The sequence below is a fragment of the Chrysemys picta genome, chromosome 1 (genome assembly GCF_011386835.1).
Source record: "Chrysemys picta bellii isolate R12L10 chromosome 1, ASM1138683v2, whole genome shotgun sequence".
Taxonomy (NCBI): Eukaryota; Metazoa; Chordata; order Testudines; family Emydidae; genus Chrysemys; species Chrysemys picta.
This window is the reverse complement of record NC_088791.1, coordinates 36,985,790-37,011,269: the sequence shown is the minus strand read 5'-3', so window position 1 is coordinate 37,011,269 and position 25,480 is coordinate 36,985,790.

Sequence of the window (25,480 nt, the reverse complement as noted above, 5' to 3'; positions counted from 1 at the left end):
ACATCTCCTTTTGATCTCTGAATTAACAGAATACAGCAATAGACAGGAACTGACTGGTTACATTGTCAACCTCTAATAATATATATGTAAACCCACAAAACCCACAAACATTATCTGCTAATATGTCTCTAAAGGTTGAATCTGGGTCAATTAGCCTGCAAGTTGCTTAACCTTTTCTGGCCCTTTGTCACAGTTGGCATAGATTATCTGCACTAGCAGTACTACAGCGGCGCAGCTACATCGGTACCGCTGAGCCGCTATAGCGATTCTAGTGTCCCTAAGTATTGGTTGTGAACCAGAAAACAACAAAAAATGTAGAGAGAGGTAATTTCCTGAAAAATAATTGTGAAAACACCATCAACTTTTCTCTTTGGAATAAGAGATGAAGCATCTTATAAGCCATCATCAGGCATCTCTGTGGCATAATTGGTCAGTATGTCCAGCTTTTACTAAAAGGCTGTTGGTTTGTGCCCACCCAGAGATGATAGTAAGGCAGGGCGTGCTGGGCTTGCCCAGTGAGCCCCAAACCAGGCTCCTTTTTGTTATGTTAAGTCTTTAAATTCAGATTGGATATCTTTCTGGAAGCCAGGTTCTAGCTCAGACAGAAGTTAAAGGCTTGATGCAGGAATCATTGGGTGAAATTCTATGGGTTGTATGTTATACAGGAGGTTAGACAGGATGATCATAATGGGCCTTTCTGGCCTTAAACATCTTTGAATTTTCTAATGGTGGTTTTTTGCTTTTAACAAATGAGAAGGGCTGAAGGAATCTCTATTGATGTGGCTTTTGCTCATGATCTGTCTGGGAGAGAGAAAGTAAATACATCAATAATAATCACAGTTTTAATGCTACTTGTCCCATCTTCCCATCATCCTTTTGTTTTAGAGACTGACACTTCCATATTGTCACACTACTGAGAACTCCAGGGCATATGGTGATATTCAGTGAGATGTTAAGGTTGAAAATTTTCAAGTGGTCACTGATCTTTGGTGCCCAACTTGAGACATCTTATTCCTGATTCTTTTTCAGAGGTGCTGAGCACTTGCAGTTTTCATGCATTTCATTTGAACTTATGGATGTTCAGTGCCTCTGAAAATCAGATAACCAGGTGTCTCAAGTTGGATGCACTTGAATTTGTCATGTCTGAAAATTTAATCTTAGTTGTAGACCCCAAGTGCTCAGTGTTCACACTAGCTTGCTCTTCAGCCTCTTACCACTGCAACTAGAAAACATGGCTATTAATTTAGACATCTCTTCAATGTATTATCCATTCAGTGAACTAACAGAGTAAATAAAATGCAGATCAAGTTCACTTGGAAGAGTTTAGGTAATAATTTAATAACACTTGATGGAAAAATTCCAGCAGAGCTCGGTTACAGTTTGCTGGTTAATAGTATAAATATAAGCAAAGGTCTCCAATGGCTGCAGTATGCTGTAAATTACTGAAGGCAAGTTTCCATTAAATAAAACGAACCTCATTGTTTAAAATGATTTGTATATCTGGCCGATACAAATCTTTGAGCACCACTAGGTAGAAATCTAGTTAGCTTTTCAACTTTTTACTATTGTTTTTCACTTGCTGCTCTGAAATACAGTGCTAATTGTTTAAGCGCTCATGGAAGACCTTAAACATATCTCAGTATGTCACCTTCCCTTTAATCCCTCTCCCTAATATATTGTCAATATTGATCAAGGGGTACTTTCATCAGCTATAAGGTAAGTATTAGTGGTAAAAAGAAAGAGCTGCACATGCTGCAGGGGTTTGGAAAACATGAAACAATGGTCTTAGCTTTTATCTTGTGGATGAAATAGTGTTCTTGATAGTGGATGAGAGAGCAGAAAGAATGGCTCATAGTTCTGCATAATGAACCTGCATTCTCCAGATGAGCCCTTCTGTTGTGAGTCTTGGATTGTCTGAGAAGATTTCCAAGCCCAGCAATCAGGCTACAAGAAGACAGTCTGCTTACAAAACAGGTACTTAGAAAAGTTGTGGCAAGGATATAATTAAATTTAATCTGCATCAGATGATGCACAGCACTAACATATTGGATACATGCTGGTTGATTCAGATTAGATGTTTTTTCCTATACAAGTGCATTTCCATTGCATACTGAATGCTTTTTAAAATATGCCCAGATTGTAAAGTATTTTTTAACATAGACATAAAGATATTAATATATTTTAGATTCAGATACTGAGAGATACATTATTTTATAGTCACTAACACCTTCAAGCTAATCACATTCACCCTTGTGATTGGATAGCTGAACTACTTACTCATACTGAAGCAGCTTTACTGGTTGATGTCTATTGGGAGAACAGATTTCTTTGCCAAGCCACTCTCCCTAAAAAATTAAATTTAATTTTTATGCGTGAATTTATAAACCATTAAATTAAATTGAACATTCTTGCACATAAAAATGCTCCTTGTAATTGTGAAGTATAGCAGCTATAAAGTATTTATTACAGCTTTTATTAATCTTTTTTTAAATTGTAATGATTTCTCTAATGTTTCAGGAGTATCTGACATCCTTACACTGCTCTTATAGATTCATTCGTCTTTTTTTCTTAATCTCGCAAAGGAAAATAAACACGCAGGACAAACTCTTTCTGAAGCACTCACCATAGGAATTGCGCCTGGATCTTAACAATTCCTTCCGCAATTAGAGTCCACAAGATGGCAGTCTTAGACTGAAAGTGTTTGAAATACAGTTCTGTTTATTTGAGGGTGCTGAAGCTGTGGAACTGATTTCTGGGCTGTGTGTATAGGTAAGGCTAAGATAAGTCAGGGACAGGGCACGGACAAAAAAGAAAAATTCACGGAAACCGTGACCTGTCCCTCACTTTTACTAAAGATATCTGTGACAAACTGGGGATCTGTGGGTACCCACACTGCCTGAAGCAGTGCAGCTGTGCAGGGGCTAGGAGCCACCATCAGCAGCTGGGGATCATGGGGTACCCCTGCCATTTGCATCTCTGAGGGTCCCCCGCTGTTTGGGGGGGAGGGGCAGGAGATGTAGGGAGTCCGTGCCCCGCCTCCCGTATCAGCTGGGAGCCCTGGTGGCTGGGAGCTGTAGGTACCCCTCCACCCACGGCAGCTTGGAGCTCTGGGGGCTGCCAGAGGCAGCAGAGGTACCCCGCAACTCCCTGCCCCCGTGCACTACAGGCTGAAGTCAGAGAGGTTGTTGGAAGGCAAGGATTACGTGACTTCTGCGACCTCCGTGACTAAATCGTAGCATTACTCAGAGGCTGTGCTGACCACTACTACAATTTTGGCTCAGCCAAGTAGCAGCACTAGCTCTCATGATGGTAGGTCGGGCAAAGTGAAAGTGTGCCTCCTAGCTGTAGCAGCTGGATTCTAGTTTCCAATATTGTCCATTGTGCTTGAATTCTAAGGGTCAGATTTTAAACTCGCTTAACATGTAGAACTGAAGTAGTCCCTTTGATGTTGTATGTGTGAAATCAAACCAACTGTATATGTATAAAGCAAACAAGGGCATAGGATGCAATCTACGGTCGTATGTTTTATCTGTTATACTTAAGTGCCCCCATTAGATAGTACTTGTCCCCTCCCACCTAATAGATCAGTTGTTCAAATGTGGGAGACCTGGGTTCAAAGCCCCACTCTGAGTGGTGTGGAGTGGGAACTACAAACACAGGTCTGCCACTTTGTAGGTGTGTGCCCTAGCTACTGGGCCATGGGTATTCTGGGTTGGATACCATAGTTTCTATACCATACTTACTACAGTCATTGATTGAGAGAGAAAAAGCAAGTGAGATTGACTCAATAGCCCAGTGGTTAGGACACTCACCTGTGGTGTAGGAGATCTAAATGCAAGTCCCTGCTCCACATCAGGCAACTTGGGTCTCCTGCATCCTGGATGAGTGCTCTAACCACTTGGCTATTGGGGAACGCTACCACCAGTGCCTGTTTAGTGCCCGTTCCAATCTGATAGACATGCTCTAAGGTTGCCTCTGAGTACGTCTACTAGATCAGGCCCCACTGGTGAGATAGGTGGGAATGCCTTGCTGGTGAATCCTGCTGGGGCTTAGGCATGAGTCAGGCACTGAGATGCTTAGCAGGGTCAGGAATGAGATGGCTGCGTGCATTCCTGCTGGCGGATATCAAGGTGCCAACTGAGCAGGAGTTTTGAAGCTTTAAATGTTGGATTTAGGTGCCTAAGTCCCCCTTGTGGATCCCACCCTAAGCAAATGTCTACACAGCAAAGAAAAACCCAGGGCTGGCTTGTGCCAGCTGACTCGGGCTCGCAGGGCTCAGGCTGTGGGGCTGTTTCATTGCTGTGTAGACTTTCGGGCTTGGGCTGGAGCCCTGGCTGTAGGACCCTGTGGGGGCCAGCCGCAGGTTTTTCTTTGCTGTGTAGAGATACCCTGAGTCCAAAGTCACACAGGAAGTCTATGGTAGAGCTGGGCATTAAGCCCAATCCTCCTGAATCCCAGGCTAGGGCCCTACCGAGTAGACCAACCTTCCTCCTTATATAATCCACGCTATGGACCAGATCCTCAGCTGGTGTAAATCCATTGGTTCCAATGGAGCTATGCTAATTTACACCAGGTGAGGAATTGCCTATATGGGACATGGGGCACTGGAGGATTTAAGTAATAAGGTCTTAAAATTGTTGTAAGATAATACTTGTTCTATATGTCATTTAATATGTTCGAGTTGATGGCTTACCCCTCTGAGATAAATCAGTTTCTATATAGCCACTTTAAAAATGGGTAAACTGAGGCACCTTTTTCAGTAGTTGCCCAAGGTCATACAGTGAGTAACGCCTGGCCTATACCTAAAACTTAGGTTGACTTAGCTACATCGCTGGGCTGTCAAAAATTTCACACCCGGTGCGATGTAATTAGGTAATTAGGTTGACCTAACCCACGCTGTAGACACAGCTATGTTGATGGAAGAATTCCTGTGTGCACTTATGAAGAACTCCCTTCCGCTCATGTAATAAGTGTCTGCACTGCAGTGCTACAGTGATATAGCTGATATAGTATTGTAGATAGCCCCTGAGTGTCAGAGCCAGGAATCAAATCCAGGGGTTCTTATCTTCTAGTGTTCTCCTCTGTAAACATACTCCAAGTACAGCCTACACCAATAGAAATAAGCACTTGCCAGAGTTTTAATAGCCAAAAGAGTTATATTTTGCTATTTATTTGTAATCATAAGAACAGCCAAACTGGGTCAGACCAACGGTCTATCTAGCCCAATATCATGTCTTCTGACAATGGCCAATGCCAGATGCTTCAAAGGGAATGAACAGAACAGGGCAATCATTGACCGATCCATTCTATAAACAAACCATATCTACTCATTAATCCTTTCACAGATCTGGTGGCATTATGTTCAGCTTAAGCAATTTTAGTATGCTCAGGCTAATCACAATTATGCAGTTTTAATATAATTGAGCTGAAAAGCAACACTGAATTCTTTAGGAGAGTCAGTAGAGCTGGTCAGAAATTTTCCAGCCCTCCATTGGAAAATGCTCACTTGTAGAACCTGAAATTTTTAACAAAAGTGTGTTGGGTTTGACAGACTTTCATTAACCTACAGGGTTTCCTGCCAGCTTGCCTGGTGGGTTCTAGGGCAGCCCCACTGTTCGCATGGCCTCGAGGCTTGGGGGCTCTGGTTTTCCATAGTCTGTAGCAGCTCTGAGCAGCCCTGCTGTGTAGATCACCCAATGGACATGGACCCTACTCTTCCAGGTTCTGTGGCTCAGAGGCAACCGTTCCATGCTGGGGATTCCAGGCTCCCTTCCAGAGAGCTAGGAGCCTGAAATCCTGGCTCTAACCTGGGCTTATCTCCCAACTAGCCAGCTCAAGCCAGGACTCTCAGGACTAGCAAGCTCCTTGCTGCAGAGCCGGGAGCCTGGAAGTCCTGGAACTGGTTCCTGAGTTTCAGAGTCTGCTTCTCTGGAGCAGCTCTGCCCTGGAGACTGCCCCAGCCCATAGACCTCTAGCTGGCTACTTGGGCTGCCAGCTGGCCTGGGAGTCTGGAAACCCTGGGGTGCTAGGTCCAGGGAGCTGTCAACCCTGGGAGCTGCTGAGTGAAATTGACATTCTCCTCAGTTTCAACGCTGTTATTAGCAGTGTCAATTTACTCACCAGCCGTCGGGATGCCTGGGGGCAAATGTCATTTCTGGAAAACCATGGGTTGGTGTTTCTGAAACAGCATTTTTAAGGAGTTCTGTTTCTGGGAAATTTTGGTTTCTTTCCAACTTGGACTGAAACCCAATTTCAAAATGTGAATTTTTCCATGAACTGGAAATCTCATATCTCAGACACTTCTAGAAGTCAGTACCTCTCAACGGGGCAAGGCCAGAATCTGGAATACAAAGTATGACAGAGCCCCAAAAGAGGGATACAAAATACATTAAAAAGCTTAAAGTGCTAGCATAAATACTTCTCTTGTATCTTGGTTTCATTAGTTTCTTTGCTTTCAGATGTATTGTACAATTTTCAGCAAACTAAGTGAAGAGACATTACATTTTTGTAGAATGTTGAGAACTTTGAGACTAAAAGGAGTGACACCCCTTGAGGTGAGTGGTAAGTTGGCAGGTACAAGGATGGGATGGACCAAAATGCAGAAACTCTTTGAAGAAAATGTATGGACCCAGATCAATCTTCCATTCTAGTGAGAGGAGGGAACAAAAACGGAGTGGGCATGGGCGATGCGGTTGACGCAAAAGAGCAGAGTGTTGCTTCTCCAGCAATATTTCCCTGACCCTGCGGAAACTCCTCTGTGGAAAACAGATCATATAGAGAGTTGATGTAGAGCTGAGTACTGGCTGCTCTATGTGGCATCTTCCCTGTTTGTCTTGGGGATATTGGTGCAGATATCCCAGTGGAAATTGATGCTGCTACACAGATTGAGGGAAATCATCATAATTTCTTAATCTCTTCTGGCATTACTCCTTCCCAAGTTTCCACCTCCTAACTGTTTTGATTTACAAAAGTCTCACTCAGAAATATTAGCTTACATTTTTCCAAGATGAATCTCTCACTTTGGGATCTGTATTTCTAACTTCTCTAGGCACTTTTGTGTTATTTTTCTGACCTCACTGGTATTTGCAACATCTTCTGCAAATCCCATTAACGTGGAGGTCTTCCCCTCCACTTCCAGCTCATAAATGGAGATGTTTCAATAAGATTAGACCTAACTCCAATTGCTGTGACATCCACCGGATACTTTCTCACAACTCCACAATTTGCCACTTATCATTCACCTTTATTTTTGGTGATTTAGACTATTTTCAATCCACACGATAATGTTCATTACCCAAGCAAATTTCAGTTAATTTTGCAAGTTTGATTTACTGAGTCATTGTACCAAGTGCTGTAATAAATCTGTCAACTCTTCACATCATCCACTCTTTTTGCAATTCTAAATATTTTAAAAAATTCATGTGTTGGGCGCTTGTACTAAAAAATTCCTGAAAAAAGTGCCTGCAAGAATATATTACTGCTGAATTATAATATGTTTCATTGATAGAACTGGTTGAAAAATGAATATAGAAAATTTCTAAAATATTTCCCCCTCTTTTGTCAAAATTTGAAATTTCAAATGAAAATGTAATTGAAATTGAGAATTTTTTTGACCATCTCTATTCTGTATATACCTGTCTGAACTATCTAAGGTTGTCTACACTGTCCCTCCTGTTTTCAGAGGATTATGTTAATACAAACTAGGAACCTTTTAATTCACGCCTCCAGTGTCCACACAGGGGGAGTTACAGAGCAGAACTGCGTTGCATACTGCTATTCTCACTCCCTTAATCCAGACTGTGTATCAGTGTAGACAAGCCCTTAGACTAGTGGTGATTTACAAGTAATATCACTTTTGACTGAAATGAACAGCTTCCAAAACCAGATTGATTATCCCTAGACTAAGGCTAGAACTGGACTGGCACACATTGAGCTACTCTCCTTCATCCACATAGCTACTCACCTGGCTAAGAAAGGCCTGGATCAGAAAGTTAGTGCCAGCATAGAGCTTATCCTCCACATATATGTAAAGTTTAGAACAAAATACAATCTAAAACCCATAAAAACCCACCCATTGTCATTTCTTTCTTTATCTTTAACACCAGTAAACAACAACACACTTGCATAACGGTGATGTAAATTACAGGTCTGATTCAACTCCTCTTTAAGTAATGGGGAATCTATCCATTGACTTTAATAGGAGTTGGATCAGGCCCAAAGAGTGTAAACAATAGAGTTATTTGTGCTGATTGCTTTTGTTCTTTAAATCATCTCAGCAGGATTCTTTCTTTAAAACATCTCAGCAGGGTTCCCTTCTTAATTTTGACTGCATGAAGAAACAAGCTTTGGTGTATTCTTTTTACCATGTGGGTGTGGCTGTGTGTTGGGGGAGGGGAGGGTGTTGTCCTTGGCTTTCTTGTGTTTTACCTCTTATTTATATCTACCACGTGAGTTTCTCTTGCTCAGTGTCTATATTTTTGCATGTGTGTATGCAGTTAAAGGGTGACAGTTTCACTTAAGTAAATACATGTATCTATTCAAATTATCATGGTATTAATATTTTATTGATTATCATATACACCAAAACCCCATAAAAGAAAATACTTGTTTTTACTAAAAACTACTGAAGCAGGCATGGGCTTCCTTATCATTTTAATAGAATGTTTTTTTAGCTGTTTGGGTAATCTCAGATAGAATACCCCCAATGGCTACAGATACTGAAAACATAAGCATGACATTTGTTACCTTTTGCAGTAGTAAAAATTCCTTTGTATTACAAACTCTGATCTTCATAGCAAAGTCTGGAAAAACTGCATGGCTTTCTAAACCAACACAATAACAATGGGTTATATCATATACAGGCTTGGCAGAATTCAATTTTTATTTTTCTCCAATGTTGACAGTTAATATTGATTTTTTTTTTCATTTTAAAGATTTTTTTATGCCCAGTTTTCAACGATTTTTATTTTTACAGTTGCTGGAAGTTCAGGGAGGTAGGGCTGGAGTTAAGTGTTATGGCAGCACAGACAGCGGGGCTGAAGGGGGCTCCCAACATGGCTGAGGGGCCCAAGACACTGGGTTGCAAGGTATAAGGGAGGCTGTGGTCCTCGTCCAGCGGAGCACAGACCCCCTAGCCAGGCTGCCAGGAGGATGATGAGCCCCCCTGGCTGCAGGATGTTGCTGAACAATTCCTGCCCAGGTATGGCCCCTGCACTCCTGGCTGATGAATGAGTGAGCAGAGCCATGACAGTGGAGCTGCAGAGGGCTCCCTGCATGATCACAGGGCTGGTGACTCCCAAGCTCAAGATATGGGGAATGCTGTGGTCCTAGCCTGGTGGATCAGAAACCCCTGGCCAGGACTGCAAGGAGCACGATGAGTGCTGGCCATGGGGGGAGGCCACCCCACTGTTGAGTGGCTTCATCCCTAAGCAGGAGTCATTCAGCAGCAAGGTATCTCCCCCACCGCTGAGGAGTAGGGTTGTCAAGTTTCTATTTGCAGAAAACTGAACACCCTTTCCCCCCATGCTGTCCTGCCACTTCTCCAAGGCCATGCCCCTAACTCACTCCAGCCCCATCCCTCCGTTGCTCTCTCCCCCCACCCTCGCTCACTCGCTCATTTTCACCTGGCTAGGGCAGGGGGTTGGGGTGCAAGAGGGGGTGAGGTCTCCGGCTGAGGGTGTGGGCTCTGGAGTGGGACCAGAGATGAGGGGTTTGGGGGCTGGAGAGAGCTCCAGGCTGGGGCAAGGGGTTCGGAGTGTGGGAGGGGAATCTGGGCTGGGGCAGGGGGTTTGAGTGTGGGGGAGCGGTGAGGGCTCTGGCTGGGGATGCGGGCTCTGGGGTGGGGTTAGGGTTTAGCATGCAGGATGGGGCTCCAGGCTGGGACTAAGGAGTTCAGAGTGCAGGAAGGGTAGGGGATTGGGGCATGGGAGGGGGTTCAGGGTGCAGGTCCTGGGCGGTGCTTACCTCAGGTGGCTCCTGGGAAGCTGCAGGCATCTCCCTCCAGCTTCTAGGCAGAGGTGTAACAATGTGACTCTGCGCACTGCCTGCTCATGTATGTGCCGCCCCCTCAGCTCCTATTGGCCGCGGTTCCTGGCCAACAGGAGCTGTTGAGCTGGCGTTGGGGGCAGGGGCAGCGCGCAGAGCCTCCGTGGACATCCCTCCACCCAGGACCCCGAGGGAGATGCCGGCAGCTTCCCGGGAGTTGCACAGAGCCGGGTAGGGAGCAGCCTGTGCCACCGACAGGACTTTTAATAGCCCGGTCCGGACTCACCAGGGTCCCTTTTTGACCAGGCATTATGGTCAAAAACCAGATACCTTGCTACCCTACTGAGGAAGTGGACTCCCTCTTCATGGCCCTGGCTGGGGCGGTCTCTGCACCACAAGGCCAGGACTGCAGCCTTCCCTGCACACTGGACCTGAAGGGATCATGTGCCACAGACCCTGTGGCCATGCAGGGAGCCCTCTGCAGCTCTGCCACAATGGGAGTGAGGGAGCAGGGACATGCCAGCGGGGCTGCAGAGGGCTCTCTGCGCTGCCGCAGGACCAGGGACACTCAATCCCTTCAGGCATGAGATGGGAAGGCAGCACTCTGACCAAGTGTTACCGATCGATATTTTTTCATTGATTTCAGCATGTCAGATTAAATTAATGATATCCAACATCTATTGATTTAAATCGAATCCTGCCAAGCCGAATCCTGTAACATCGGTTAGCCTGCTGGTATTTTACTTTAGAAAAGCACAGCCAGGTATTCAGTTAAAGATTCTTATTACACTGATATCAAAAAGTGACCCCCCAACTGTTTTCTCTAAATGTAAGATGTAAACTGGTGGGTGGTTTCAGTAGGTAGGAAAGGCAAGTAAAGCTTCAGGCATTAGTTTTTTAAGGCTGTTTCCTCAGGGCTTGTCTTTTTGTTCTTAAAACAAAAGGCAAATCAAATGAAAAATGTTGGTCAATAATTCCTACAGGCTTTCCCTTATGAACTCAGCCAGGAGGGAGGGACAAGTTGAGTTCCCCTTTGACCCACCTTCCTCTTTTTTATATTCCACCCCTGCACAGCCATGTGACAAGCAGGGACCTGTTAATCCTTTACAGACTGCAGCTCCCTTACCTTGTCTCACAACCTGATGTTAATTTTGTAAATAGAAATTGCTGTACTACGCATAATAAAAAATATGCACCTTGAGAGGGAACTGAGTGGCTCAGCAGACTGGTAATAAGATACAAAGGCCAAGACTGACAGAGGACTGGTAGACAAGATCCTGTGAGAAGCAAGTCTACGGGGAAAAAAGAGTTCAAGAGAATTGGCAATTTTTTAAAGAGACATTATCAAGTACACAAGAGCAAACTATCATGATACATAGGAAGTAAGGTAAGAGATCACTCTGGCTTAACCAGGAGATCATTAATGAATTGAAACTCAAAAAAAAGTCAGGTCAAATTACAGTGGATGACTATATATACCACAAGCATGTAGAGATGAAATTAGAAAGACCAAGGAACAAAATGAGATTAAACTACATAGGGACGTAAAGTGTTTTCTTGTTACCCTTTACAAATATGTTAGAAGCAAGAGGAAGACCAAGGACTGAGTAGACCCATTACTCAATGATGGGGGGGAAGACAATAACAGAAAATGCAGCATTTATTGAAGTGTTAAATGCCTTTTTTGTTTCAGTTTTCACCAAAAAGGTTAACAATGTTTGGATGACTTGCATAGTGAACATCAGTGTACATGAGGTTGGCTCTGAGGTTAAAATAGGGAAAGAATAAGTTAAGAATTACTTAGATCAGTTAGACATCTTCCAGTCGGTGGGGCCTAATGAAATACTTTCTAGAATACTTAAGGAACTGGCTGAGGAGATCACTGAGCCATTAGTGTTTATCCTTGAGAATGGGAAAGATCCCGGAGGACTGGAAAAGGGCAAATATAGTACCTATCCGTACAAAGGGGAATAAGGACAACCCAAGAATTTATAGACCAGTCAGCTTAACTTCAGTACCTGAAAGAACAATAGCACAAATAATCAAACAATCAAGTTGTAAGCATCTAGAAGATAATAAGGCCATAAGTAACAGTCAGCATGAATTTGACAAGAACAAATCATGCCAAACCACCCTAATATTCTTCTTTGACAGGTTAACAAGCCTTGTGGAAAGGGGGGAAATGGTAGATGTTGTACATCTCTATTTTTGTAATGCTTTTGATACTGTCTCACAAGACCTTCTCAGAAGCAAATTAGGGAAATATAGCCTAGATCATTTTGATAAGGGAAAATATTTGTTTCAACTTTATCATTTTGATTTCTTTATTTTGATTTGTATACCAAACACAATTTATTAATGTATGTGTAATATATATTAAATATTTTATATTGTAATGATTCAGGATTAGCTACATGATATAATCTGGCATTATCAAAATTAAATGATTCAATAGTTTCTAATTGAAAATGTTCATTTTGTGGGAAATTTCGGCTTTTTTTTACTTTCTAAGGTTGTGGTGTGTTTTGTTTTGTTTTCCCCAGCTAAAAATGAGCTCTTTCTACTAAGATAAGTGCATAAGATCTATTCATATTTTAATTGATTTTGCTCAGACTCTTAATGAAGAAGTTGTTGTAGTTTCAGTTCATAAATAAGGGTATTCTCTAGCAGAAGATATCTGGTGACAGAGGGTCATTGTGGCTTTGCTAGAACAGTAATGATGTTGATGGCCTGTTGACCTAAGATGAGGTTTATGGTACTCCATCACTGGACCCCCTCCCCATTTTGAATGTCTGCAGTGATAGTCTCCACTCCTCCCTACCTCTGCGGTTCCCAGAATGAAAGGATAAGAGAAAGCCTCTTCTCCTCAACCCCGAGGAGGAAGAGGAAAGTGGTCTCATCTTCATGGAATCCTCCGCCACAAAATAAAATACAATGAAATATGTCTTATGTGACCACTCAAGACATCAATAAAAACTGGTTGCCAATGACCGTGAGAGGGATGTCTAATTTAAGGGAAAAGAAATGTGTACTAGGAACCTTGGTGGGAGGACACCTGTTTCTAGACCTTCGTCACTTGAGAGGGGTTTGCCCAGTCGAGGAGTTGCTCTGTTCAGAATTCAATGCAAAATAAAAATAATGAAAGCTGGACGCTGTTACAAATAAATAATGCATCACTGTGAAATTCAGAAGACGGCAGTTTAGAGGTAAACTCAAATAAGTTGTAGGAAAGCCACTGATGTTTCTGCTTTTTAATGAGTGGACGTTTATTAAAGGCTTTGGTCATATTATGATTTATTTTGAAATGCAAAGCACTGAAGTTGATTTAAGGCAGTGCCCAGCATTATAATTGTGTATCTTTTTAATGTAATGATTCAGTTAACTGGAGAGCCTAGCCCCAGAGCTTGCCAAATCTATTTATATGTTTACTTGCCCCAAGGTACCTGCAGTGAAAATCCTGTGAAAAAGCACCATCATTAGCACCCAATTAAAGAGAAAACTTATGCTAATGAAGCCAGGAGTCGTTTTAAAAGGCTAGGGAAAGAAAATGTTTAATGAATATATTTCTGGAAACCTTTTGATGTTCATGATAATTAGTTTAGTCCAGCTCCTAAATTAAGGGCAGTTTAAACACTGCACAGACATTTGAAGGTTGCTGTATTCAGAGAAGACCTTTTGCAGTCTTCTGGCGGTGAGCTACATCTTACTGAGTATTCAGATTTAGTCAAAGTGCTTTACCAGTGGAAAAATCTACTAAAGAATTCTATTTGTTTTTTAGATACTTTTCGTAAATCTTGGGATGTGGATGACATTTGAAACTGAAGCTGTATAACAGCAGAAATTTATAGTTCCTACATGGACAACAATTATTCTCTATGCAGTACACTGAAAAATCCATAATATGTCACTCTTTAGTCTATGCAGTCGCTATGAGTTTTAGGACTGAGTTCAGGCAAAATTAGAAATGCTGGAAGTGCTTTAGTTCTGTGCAAATACCACTCTTTGCTCAGTAACCTCATGTTCCTAAGAGACAAGAATTTCAGAGGACTTTTATAAATACTCATTTTTGAAAACTCTAAGTTGGATCCTGATCCTTGTTCAGATCAGTTCAAAGGGGCCAAACGCTTCTCTAGATGAGCACCTGAGCATTTCTGATGGTGGAGGGGGCATGCTAAAGTACAGAGAGGTTGCTACTGGAGCAGCCTGCACTTCAGCAATCCCTGGCTGCTCCCAGAGTCTAAATGGGGGCTGTAATATACTGATGTAATTTAGCATAGCCCTGTGGCTCCTCTAAGTTACGTCAGCAACCTAATAGCACCGCAGCTGCTCTGGGCATCTAAGGACTGCAAAGGTTTAAAGCCTCACTTACCCAACTCTCTTCAGCTGTGCCAAACAGAGCTGTGGCTCCTTTGATGAAGGGTGTCATAACATTGCCTGATTGATATTAATTAATCTTGTGCTTGCTTAGCTCATCTTTCTCTCTAATGTCAAGATAAATAACAAATCAAGGTTTCAGAGTAGCAGCCGTGTTAGTCTGTATCCGCAAAAAGAAGAACAGGAGGACTTGTGGCACCTTAGAGACTAACAAATTTATTAGAGCATAAGCTTTCGTGGACTACAGCCCACTTCTTCGGATGCATATAGAATGGAACATATATTGAGGAGATATATATACACACATACAGAGAGCATAAACAGGTGGGAGTTGTCTTACCACCTCTGAGAGGCCAATTAATTAAGAGAAAAAAAACTTTTGAAGTGATAATCAAGCTAGCCCAGTACAGACAGTTAGATAACAAGTGTGAGAATACTTACAAGGGGAGATAGATTCAATGTTTGTAATGGCTCAGCCATTCCCAGTCCTTATTCAAACCGGAGTTGATTGTGTCTAGTTTGCATATCAATTCTAGCTCAGCAGTTTCTCGTTGAAGTCTGTTTTTGAAGTTTTTCTGTTGTAATATAGCCACCCGCAGGTCTGTCACTGAATGACCAGACAGGTTAAAGTGTTCTCCCACTGGTTTTTGAGTATTTTGATTCCTGATGTCAGATTTGTGTCCATTAATTCTTTTGCGTAGAGACTGTCCGGTTTGGCCAATGTACATGGCAGAGGGGCATTGCTGGCACATGATGGCATATATCACATTGGTAGATGTGCAGGTGAACGAGCCCCTGATGGTATGGCTGATGTGATTAGGTCCTATGATGATGTCACTGGAATAGATATGTGGAGTACCCAGAAGTCACCTCCTACAAGACAGGCCCAACAAAGAAAATAACAGAACACCACTAGCTGTCACCTTCAGCCCCCAACTAAAACCTCTCCAGCACATCATCAGAGATCTACAACCTATCCTGAAAGATGATCCTTTACTCTCACAGATCTTGGGAGACAGACCTGTCCTCGCTTACAGACAACCCCCCAACCTAAAGCAAATACTCACCAGCAACCACACATCACTGAACAAAACCACTAACCCAGGAACCTATCCTTGCAACAAAGCCCGATGCCAACTCTGTCCACATATCTATTCCAGTGACATCATCATAGGACCTAATCACATCAGCCATACCATCAGGGGCTCGTTCACCTGCACATCTACCAATGTGATATATGCCATCATGTGCCAGCAATGCCCCTCTGCCATGTACATTGGCCAAACCGGACAGTCTCTACGCAAAAGAATTAATGGACACAAATCTGACATCAGGAATCAAAATACTCAAAAACCAGTGGGAGAACACTTTAACCTGTCTGGTCATTCAGTGACAGACCTGCGGGTGGCTATATTACAACAGAAAAACTTCAAAAACAGACTTCAACGAGAAACTGCTGAGCTAGAATTGATATGCAAACTAGACACAATCAACTCCGGTTTGAATAAGGACTGGGAATGGCTGAGCCATTACAAACATTGAATCTATCTCCCCTTGTAAGTATTCTCACACTTGTTATCTAACTGTCTGTACTGGGCTAGCTTGATTATCACTTCAAAAGTTTTTTTTCTCTTAATTAATTGGCCTCTCAGAGGTGGTAAGACAACTCCCACCTGTTTATGCTCTCTGTATGTGTGTATATATATCTCCTCAATATATGTTCCATTCTATATGCATCCGAAGAAGTGGGCTGTAGTCCACGAAAGCTTATGCTCTAATAAATTTGTTAGTCTCTAAGGTGCCACAAGTCCTCCTGTTCTTCTTTTAACAAATCAAGGCACATCTGGTTCCCATTTGTTGTCATTGTTGAGGACCTTCATGTGTGAGGGCTGGCTGGCTGGGCACCACCCTCATTAAACTCCCGTGCCAACTTCAGGCATGGTTGCTAGGTCTTTAGTTTTTCTATTCCTTGTCTCTCTTTTTCCTCTCATCTAGTTCTCTCTCTCTTTGTTGATTCTCCCCAGGAAGCTCCTAAATGAAACACAGACCATAGGAATTTTTTTTTTTGAAAATGACTGGTGATTTTGGGTGTCTCTGTTTTTGGGTGACCAACCTGAAACCCCTTGAAGAGGCTGAGCTCCCAAACCCTGCAGATCAGGCCCTTTAAGGTGTTTAAAAGTGGGCACCCAGAATCACTAGTCAGTTTTGAAAATCTTGGCCTAAGTCCAAGTGTAAAGAATGTTTTACGGTGCCATCACTTAGGCAAGGTGTTCAGGTACTACAGTGATGACAGCTGTATAAGAACCTACCTGTACTGTCGTCAGCTCAGAAAGGAAAGAGCATATTCTGCTTTTGAGTGATGAAACTATCTCCAAGACTGAGCTGAAAGGTCTGTCTGACTCTTCATTGAGCAAATCATTTGAATGAACATGCGTAAAAATACAACATTTAATACAAAAAGAACAGGAGTACTTGTGGCACCTTAGAGACTAACAAATTTATTAGAGCATAAGCTTTCGTGGACTACAGCCCACTTCTTCGGATGCAGAAGTGGGCTGTAGTCCACGAAAGCTTATGCTCTAATAAATTTGTTAGTCTCTAAGGTGCCACAAGTACTCCTGTTCTTTTTGTGGATACAGACTAACACAGCTGCTACTCTGAAACATTTAATACAAGTAGTGTAAGTGTGTTCGCATAAAGGCATGCACAAAATAGCAATATCTCAAAAGCAATGGAGAAAAGAAACAGGATTAGAAAGCCCTGCTCAGGTGCACACATACAGATCTCCAAACAAATGCTGCTACCTGCACTCAAAGTTTGCAGTCATAACCTATGGTGAGTCCAAAGCACATAAACCTGACAGGCATGACAATTCTGGCCAGTAAGATGCTGCTGTCATGTCCACAGGCTGTGTTGAACTTGCCTTTGTGGAGTTTGGAACAGTGATTTGTACTGTAAGCTAGTTCAGCTGTGAAGCCCTTCTGCTTGGTAATTCCTGAGCACTTCTGTAAATGCATGTACAGAATTGCTAACTGTGGGCATTAGGTCCTATGAAGGGCTACTGATTCTATCTGCTGTGCAAGCCAAGGACTTGGAAGACCTGGATTCTAGTCCTTGATCTAACACAGACTTCTTATGTGATCTTGTCATTTAGTCCCTTGTGCCTCAGTTCCCCATCTGTAAAATGGGGATAATAGCTCTTTCCTACATCACAGGGATATTGTAAGGATAAATACATTCAAGATTGTGAGGTGCTCAGACACTACAGGAATGGGAGTCATGTAAGTATTTAATATAGCCAGATATAATATGGCTTGTATTGTGTTCCTGTCCATCTTATATGGACTCTTACACGATGTAAGAGTATTTGAGCATGTATTGATACTGCTTCCTTTAATTTGCTAAGGGCAGTTGTTGCAATATTATTCATTGGTTGCATTGTGGCTATACCCTGGGTCTGTAGTAAATGCTGTGGGATAGTACTGGCTGGGGATGGCATGTGCACCACGCTTGAATTGTTTGTAGTCAGCATTGGTGGGGAGCAAGGGTGTAGTGCTGCATTAATGTATGATAGCTTACTGAACTATGTTTTCAGAAGTGCTTCATAAACTGCAACGTTTCTTTTGCATGACCACACAATCAATTTTGAGATTAAGGCTTGGAAACATAGACCCTATCTGGAAACAGGATCTTCCATATACCACAATTTCCATTGATATATGCTTTTCTGCAGACCACATTTTCTGCAATGTAAATGTCTATCTGCCAACAATTCTGTCCTGTAAGGATATGCACTGTGGAGCTGATGCAAGCATATGCTGCAACGTCTTTAGTCACAGAATACAAATTGCATTGTACCACACAACCAGTGGTGAATTTCTGGGTTTTAAAATGAAACTTGCTTTCTCTACCACAGGCTCCCAAGACCTGGGCAAATTCTGTTCTCTGGTGCACAGGAGTAAATTTGGAGAGTAGTTCCACTGAATTGCTTTTATTTTCTCCAGAGTCTTGGTAGGACCCCATACATATGGGGACCCTCCGCTGTCTAGGGCCTTCAGGAGTGACTGCAACGAAAGTAATAGATAATAAGTTACAGGTGAAAGCAAGATCAGAACTTGACCCACTAAGGAGTAAACAAACGAAGTATGGAATGTCCTCTTAGCTTTAAGCTGGCTACATTTGTTAGTTTGGGTCAGACCCATAACCCCAAAGTCTGACCTCAGGTACATATGTGCAAAGGCTATGGCAAGGGGGAGGCAGTTGAGAAAGGCTCAGTCTCTTGCCATTGCTTCCCCTCTGCCAGAGCTTTTCCTCACCTCAGGGAAAGACTCTGGCAGTGGGAAAAGGCTCTGCCAGCTCCCTGTTGCTGGAGCCTTTCCTAGGGGGGAGCTGATGAAGTCTTCTCTTGCCGCCTCCCTTCTGCCAGACTCTTTCACTGACATGTAGCTAGACACTGCAGTGTGGACACAGACTGCTTTTCATTGCGGCATGTAACTACACACCACCGCCAGTGGTGTGTATTGTAGATGTAGCCAAAAGGGCTCCAAAGAGCTTACAATGTAAGTAAAGTACCTTATTCCTCAAAGCCCTTCCAGAAATCAAAGGAAATCACATTGTTAACATAAGATCTATCTGGTGCAAGCCTGAAATTACTGCAGAATTTCTTTATCCTCATAAGGACAAGGGGCATCTATATGTGTCATTTCACAATGCCTCACTCTCCCTTGCGAATAGCTGTGCTGCCATAATACATTTTTGACAATTTGGTGTAAACAGATGTAAGGATCTATTTGTCTTTTGCTTTTTTGCACAGAAAACATAACATAGAGGCATAGAGGGGTTTACATAACTATGTTTACTAGCTGTACACAACATGAAATGCCCTGTTATGCATATACAATGCAGCTATGGCTGGTTTCTAAAGCATAGAAAATGGCGAGCACCACTAGTGCTTACCAGCTACTTAAAGGGATACTACTCAATTCCTATACACTACAAGATCACATGGAATTTGGAAATCAGTAAAGCTTTGGTAAAGTAATTTTTCAGTCTCTTTTAGGGGCATGAAGAAGTGGGTTTTGTTGGAAAACTTGGTAAAGAAATAGTTGAAGTGAAGGACGGAAAGATAGCAAAAGCAACCTCTGAGATCCTTAGTTTCTTGTAACATCATTGAAAGCTCACCAAGTCAATGGAAGTTGTCTTATTGACTTCAGTGGGCTATAGATCAAGCCTTTGCAGCATGATCGATTCGCTATTACTTGAGAAATAGGGTTGGATCATTGACCTAGCTCTGGCTGATTTGTGCCACTCCTCCTGTGCAAAGTAGCCTCAAAAGAGTCTTAATGTGTCCTTGGGAGATTTCTCCAGTGCAGCGGCATCCCTGGGCAGTACAGAGTCACCATAGCAACTCTGGTGCCACCCCCTCCCAGTCCACAGTGCAGGAGGCCAGGCAGGAGCATCTCCACATCCTGGCAACCTGCCAGTGCCAGAATGGCCCCTTTTTGGGACTATGGGCAGCCAGGACAAGTCAAGCAGTTCACTTGCACTATGAGTCCAGAATGGCACAGATCAACCCAAGGAATAGTGCTTAAAGCCACCTTTGCCCCTCTCCTTTGGTCTTGAACAAGGAACAACTCAGCCAGACTAAAGGCTTCTGCCCAGTAGTTTTGTATTAGTTCAATGCAGATACATCAGAGCTTTCATGGGGTTGCTCCCTGACCTCCAAATAATTTTTTTAAATAAAAGGATTATGGATTAAAATTTTCACTTAGGCTCCTAAACCATTGAAGCATTTTGGCAAATCTTACCTTGCAGAGTGAGATGGTCATTAAATAAACAATACTGTAAATGAAAGCATAAGCTGTTGACTTTCACAGTTTTTCTTTTAAAAGCAATAATACATTGAAAGAGGATTTATTTTCAAGTGCGCACTCGGGGGCAAGGGGAACAGCTGTTGGAAGGTCCTGGCAATGGGACATGGAGCCTTTCATTCAGTGTAGCTGCTTTTACATCTGGCCAAGGCAGTAACTAAATGTCATTATTATGTGATGGTTGTTGGGTGGGTTGTGGACAATGATGCGGATGTTTGGGGATGGGAACACAGCTTTTGGAATGGTGGTAATGAAACAAGGAGAGAATACATTTAAAGCTGTTTGCTTTTCATAGTTCTGAAGTGTCTTCTGAATCTGGCAGCATTGAGTCATCTATGGTGGGGTTTTTTTTTTTTTGCATTAGTAAATTGCTTACAAAGAATGAAATAAATGAGATTCCTTGATATGCATGAGGAATTTTGGGCAAGACAGCAGAAATCTGAATTCCCTGGATCTGGTTGTAAGCATGGTGTAAAATGAAAATTATGGTGCCCCGTTTCTCATTAAGCAGTTATTTTCCTATTCCTTTAGAAAGCTCTGTCTCCTTTTGTGGATTCGCTGTATCTCAGGTGCAAAGGAATGACACTCCATAGTGACACTTGTCTGAGAGACGGATTCTTCAGTTTCAGAATCTTAAATGGGCACAGCAGAAAGGTGAAGCATGCACACGAATGCCTGCCCTGATCCCAAAGAAATCTGCCATCTGCATTGTTGTGACTGGTTCTCAAAACAGAGCAGCTGAGATTTTTAACAGCATGGCAATGTTCTCTTTGACTGACTGCTACCATTTTGATGTAACTTTTTGAGGGTTTATGCTTAGGTTTATTAGAGCTGGTCACTCATAAGGGGTAGAGGCTTGCTTGTTGTTCTACCATTAGCGAGTGCTTCCTCCTCTCATGATTGAATAGTTCAGATAAATGTTTTATTTAACTGCAAGCCTTTTACACAAATTTTCTCTTTCTCTAAAGACTCTTTTTATGATGAAGGCAAATGCAAGCTCAGGGTTTTTAAAATATCAAAATGTAAGGCTTTTTTGGATGTAGTTGCATGTGTGTATTTCCTATCTATATCTATACACACAGATAGATCTATATCGATATCTAGATCTAGATTAGATATAGATATTCAAGGAGTAGCTCTGTTAGCTGGTAATAGCAGCAGGCTTTTATCCTCTGACCTTGTGATCCTAAGAGCCACTCAATGCCCATTGGCAAAGGGTTCATGTAACAACAACCCCTTTCAAGTCTGACAAACACACTACACCTAACACATTGCTGTCACAATAGTTACCTATAAAGAATGTTGTGTGAGATATCAAATGTAAGCTGGTGACACACTGGTCATTAATGTCATTGTGAAATGTATGTATTACCACCACAGAAGGAATTCTGAGTGCTTACTGAAAGTATGCTTGAAAGTCTGTAACCAAACAAAGGGAGAAACAGGTTTTTTTCTAGATAAGAGGGAGGCTAGTTATCTCCATGAGCATGGTGATGCCAGAGATAATGGTCAGTTCATTTGCCTCTAAGGTAAACAGCAGGAACAAATTAACAGGAGGATGTGAAATCAGCAGGGGAAGGCACTGGAGTCTGAACTTCGGGGGTTCATCCTGATGCTAGTGACAAAGACAGTAAACTTTGGGTAATATAAGGAGAAGCAAGAAGACATTTGTGTTGTCCATCACTGATGGAACAAAGAGGTCAGTACTCTTTGCATCTATGAACAGTGAATCCCCAGCTGTGTGGATTGGTGATGCTAACAAGTGACTGTAGGTGAGAAAACTGCCTTAGACAATGATTGTAGCCTGCTGAGTTAAGTTTTACTCACTGGAAAGGCTGATTACACTTTTGTTTTATTTATAACCATTTTCTATTACCTCTGCTTAGTATCACTTAAATCTCTGGTCTTTCTTAATAAACTTATTCTTCGTATTATAAATTCATCTCAATACTGCTGTGTTAAAGTGAGGTGTGCATCCTCTGCTGAGCCAACAGGCTGGTGTGTGTTCTGCCTCTTTGGAGACAGCAGACTCAGTGACTTCTGTGAGTGTCCAATGGCAGGGGCTGGGTACCGCAGAAGAACTCTCCTTCAGGGGATTCAGGAGCTGGGAAAACAGCATGTTACCTGCAAAGCAAATGGGATGTTTTGGAAGGGAGTTGTCCAGTGAAGGAGGAGCAATGACATACCCCTCAGGATGAGTTGGTATGTCTATTTGTTTGTTTGTAGTGTGCTTGCTTGCTTGCTTTGAGCCTACTTGATTTGAAGTTTATATTGTGGTCTGTTTGGGGGGCTGTGTGCTGAGCCTAGCAGCCTGTGAGGCAAGGCTGAGAGCTTCCTAATGAGGCTATAGCCTGCTATTCTTTGATCCCTAATCCTGTTAGGATCCCTTAGCGAGAAGATGGGGCTAACTCAGAGAGAACGGGGGTTTAAAAAGCCAGCTCCTAAGTGACCAGAGGAGCTAGCGAACAGGAGCAGCAAATGGGAGTTTTGCAAAAGGAGTCTAGAGAGGGAGTGTGAAATCCTTATCCTCCTAATAAACATTATCTAAACGTAGACCAATAACTCCCACTTCAAAAACATGCATGCACACACACAAAGAAGACACAAAAAAATGCCCCTGCGAGCATAAAAATAATGCAGGCAGAAGTCCACAGCAGAGTAGGGGCTATCCAGTTTATTGCCTTGAATGCAGCATGTATGATTTACTTGCCTTGTGAGCCAATGGCACATGTGTGCATTCGGTGCAAGCAGCTCATGGCCCTCAGAGTATGGGCTCTTGAGACCAGAATGGTGTAACTGGAGGAGCTAAGGGAGACAGAGAGGTACGTATATGAGACTTTCTGGGACACAGTAAAATGGTCCCAACTCCAGTCTGACAGACTCTGTGCTGCTGAGGTGGATGAATGTCTCAGGAAAGAAGAACATCAAGCTGGAACAGAGGGAAACAATCCTGCAGTTGGGACCCTCCTTCCAGATAATGTCATGGTAAACCCTCGTACTGGGGGTTCCTCTCTTAGGGAGGGGACCCAGGTTATTAGGAAGAGACAGGTACTAGTGATAGGGGAAATTGATTATTGGAAATATAGATAGCTTGGTTTGTGATGACTGGGAGAACTGCATGGTGAATTGCTTGCTGGGCGCAAAGGTTGCAGATCTCTCGAAACACCTAGACAGACTTATGTGCACTGCTGGGGAGGAGCCGGTGGTTGTGGTACATATAGGTACCAATGACATGGGGAAAGCTAGGAAAGAGGTCCTGGAGACCAAATATGGGTTGCTAGGAAAGAGATTAAAGTCCAGGACCTCCATGGTAGCATTCTCTATAATGCTTCCAGTTCCAATCACAGGACCCATCAGACAGGCAGAACTGCAAGGTCTCAATGCGTAGTTGAGATGATGGTGTTCAGAGGAGGGTTTTAGGTTTATTAGGAAGTGGAGAACCTTTTGAGAAAGATGGAGCCTATACAGCAAGGATGGGTTCCACTTTTGAAAAAGTGGAAGTCAAATCCTAGTGAGGTAAATAGAAAGGAGCATAAACACTGCCAAGTTAAGTGTAAAAATGTAATAAGAAAAGCCAAAAAAGGAGTTTGAAGAACAGCTAGCCAAACACTCAAAAGGTAATAACAAAATGTTTAAGTACATCAGAAGCAGAAAGCCTGCTAACAACCAGTGGGGACCCTGGATGATCGAGATACAAAAGGAGCACTTAAAGATGATAAAGTCATTGCAGAGAAACTAAATGAATTCTTTGCTTCAGTCTTCATGGCTGAGGATGTTAGGGAGATTCCCAAACCTGATCCGTCCTTTGTAGGTGACATATCTGAGGAATTGTCACAGATTGAAGTGTCATTAGAGGAGGTTTTGGAATTAATTGATAAATTTAACAGTAACAAGTCACCGGGACCAGATGGCATTCACCCAAGAGTTCTGAAAGAACTCAAATGTGAAATTGCGGAACTATTAACTATGGTTTGTAACCTGTCCTTTAAATCAGCTTCTGTACCCAATAGCTAATGTAACACCAATATTTAAAAAGGGCTCTAGAGGTGATCCCGGCAATTACAGACCGGTAAGTCTAATGTGAGTAGTGGGCAAATTAGTTGAAACAATAGTAAAGAATGAAATTGTCAGACACATAGAAGAACATAAATTGTTGGGCAAAAGTCAACATGGTTTCTGTAAAGGGAAATCATGTCTTACTAATCTATTAGAGTTCTTTGAAGGGGTCAACAAACATGTGGACAAGGGGAATCCAGTGGACATAATGTACTTAGATTTCCAGAAAGCCTTTGACAAGGTCCCTCACCAAAGGCTCTTATGTAAATTAAGTTGTCATTGGATATGAGGGAAGATCCTTTCATGGATTGAGAACTGGTTAAAAGACAGGGAAGAAAGGTTAGGAATAAATGGTAAATTTTCAGAATGGAGAGGGACAACTTGGTGTTTCCAAAGGGTCTGTCCTGGGACCAATCCTATTCAACTTATTCATAAATGATCTGGAGAAAGAGGTAAATAGTGAAGTGGCAAAGTTGGCAGATGATACTAAACTGCTCAAGATAGTTAAGACCAAAGCGGACTGTGAAGAACTTCAAAAAGATCTCTCAAAACTAAGTGATTGGACAACAAAATGGCAAATGAAATTTAATGTGGATAAATATAAAGTAATGCACACTGGAAAAAATAACCCCAACTATACATACAATAAGATGGGGGCTAATTCTCTGAAGACGTCCACACAGTGTGCAGCAGAAGTCAAAAAAGCAAACAGGATATTAGGAATAATTAAAAAAGGGATAGAGAATAAGACGGAGAATATCTTATTGCCCTTATATAAATCCATGGTATGCCCACATCTTGAATACTGCATACAGATGTGGTCTCCTCATCTCAAAAAAGATATACTGGCATTACAAAAGGTTCAGAGAAGGGCAACTAAAATGATTAGGGGTTTGGAACGGCTCCCATATGAGGAGAGATTAAAGAGGCTAGGACTTTTTAGCTTGGAGAAGGGGAGACTAAGGGGGCATATGATAGAGGTATATAAAATCATGAGTGGTGTGGAGAAAGTGAATAAGGAAAACTTATTTACTTGTTCCCATAATATAAGAACTAGGGGCCACCATGTGAAATTAATGGGCAGCAGGTTTAAAAGAAATAAAAGGAAGTTCTTCTTCACACAGCACACAATCAACCTGTGGAACTCCTTGCCTGAGGAGGTTGAGAAGGCTAGGACTATAAGAGGGTTTAAAAGA